Source organism: Chondrus crispus, genomic scaffold (assembly GCF_000350225.1).
Source record: "Chondrus crispus Stackhouse genomic scaffold, scaffold_460, whole genome shotgun sequence".
NCBI lineage: Eukaryota > Rhodophyta > Florideophyceae > Gigartinales > Gigartinaceae > Chondrus > Chondrus crispus.
This window is the reverse complement of record NW_005179371.1, coordinates 18,511-20,640: the sequence shown is the minus strand read 5'-3', so window position 1 is coordinate 20,640 and position 2,130 is coordinate 18,511.

Genomic DNA, 2,130 nt, shown 5'->3' with positions numbered 1-2,130 from the left:
TGAAGCCCTTCCCCTTAGTTCTAATAAAAAGCCAGGTTTCCCTCCCCACGCAAAACCCGACCCCCCCCCCCCCGTCCCACCGCCCAGACCACTCCCCCATCCTCCATCCACACCAGTCCCCCCGATCCCCCGATCCGCTTCTTCCAACATGGTTCGATTGCATGCCGCTCTCGCAGCGCTGCTCGCGCTCGCGGTGTGCGCGTCCGCGCAGCCCAACCCCACTGGCGCGGTGCCGGTGTCTGACGCCGATGACGTGCCGGACGCCACCGTGGTCCGCCCGCGCACGTCGATCGCGGGCTACCTCGCCTCGACCGGCGACCACGAGATCCTCCTCCTCGCCGTGCAGGCGGTGGGCAACCTGTCCGTGCGCCTGGACTTCCCCGGCGAGCGCTTCACGGTGTTCGCGCCGACGGACGATGCGTTTGCCAACCTGGCGCGCCGCTTCACCGACGAGGACGTCGACGCGTCCAATGCAGAGAAGACCTTCGGACAGATCGGCGCAGGGCTCGAGGCTCTGCGCGAGGTCGAGAGCGCCACCTTCATCGACCTGCGCGGCCTCGTCACGTACCACATCATCGGGGAGTCGCTCCCGTACCAGGAGCTGGAGAATCGCGGCAGCGCCGTGACGCAGCAGGGGAGTGAGCTCAAGTTTGTCGACGGTGTGATCGTTGATGGTGATGACACCGCTGATACGACGGCTGGGCCACGCAATGTGCTCGCGACGAACGGGTGGGTCCATGTCGTCGGCGACGTTCTGTTGCCGTTCCAATTGACCACGGCTTTGGTCGACGGTGACGTGATCCCGCCGCCCGAGGGCGAGGAGATTGGAGCGTCGGCCAGCCCCGACGCGGTCGTGACGCCGCAGCCGGGCGACATTCCGCCCGAGACCGACGGGGAGGGAGCGTCGTCACCTGCGCCCGCCGGAGGAGACGAGGGAACTGACGGCCCGGCGCCCGTGGCGCCGGTCGGCACTGGCGATGACGGCGAGGAAATCGACACAGAAACGTCCACCGAGGCGTCCGCCGAAGCAAGCCCGGAAGGGAGCGCGGAAGACGACGACGACGACGACGCGGTGTGCTTCCCAGCGTCCGCGCGGGCCACGCTGGCGGATGGGACGACGCTGCGCATGGACGAGCTACGCGGCGGACACTCGCTCCTGACTGGCGGCGCCAACTCCGAATCGTCGGCGATCTTCCTGTTCACGCACCGGTCCAAGGAGCGCACCGCGCGGTTCTACACGCTGCGCACAGCGAACGGGGCGAGCGTCTCCCTGACGGGCGGGCACTACGTGCGCGCGGGCGGGCGGCTGGTGGCCGCGCGCGCGGTGCGCGTCGGCGACGAGCTGCGCACGGCCAAGGGGCCGTCGCGCGTGGTGCGCGTGGTGGCCGCGCGGGCCGGCGGGTTGTACGCGCCGCACACGATGCACGGCGACCTCGTCGTCGGCGGCGTCGTCGTGTCCGGATACTCGCAGGCCGTGCACCCCCGCGTCGCGCACGCGCTCCTCGCGCCCGTGCGCCTCGCCGCGCGCCTCACCGGCGTTGCGGAGCCGCTCGGCTCGGTGTTCTACGGCGGCGCGGATCGCCTCGCGAGGTGGGTCCCCAGCGGTGGCCTGTTGCACTAGGGTGACTTTGGGGTCGACTTTTTCGGCGACCGGCACACGGGAAGTGGCGTTGAGGTTATATTGTTTTAGGACGTTAGGACGCGGCGCGGCAGGAGGTCGAGGAGCGCATAACTTGGTAAGTACCAACGGCTAGATTATCTGAATTCACATTGTACACTGAGCACACGTGCACACGTGCACGCGTAGAACAGCATACCAACGGCTGGATTCATTAAACGTGGCGCTCCACACTTTGCCGCCTTATCTGAATTCACATTGCACACGTGCACACGTGGAACACCCCGGTGCACGGGTACACCTGTGCACGTCATACACCGGCACGCGTTGTACACGTATACACAGCATTGCACACACGTGCACACGTGGAACACCCCGAGACACGTACACCTGTGCACGTCATACACCCGGCACGCTGCACACGTGTATACACAGACCAATTGCGCACACGGGTTACACGTATGCAGCGTCCACGCTGCATGCGTGGACCCTGCGTAACACCAGGAAGGGAG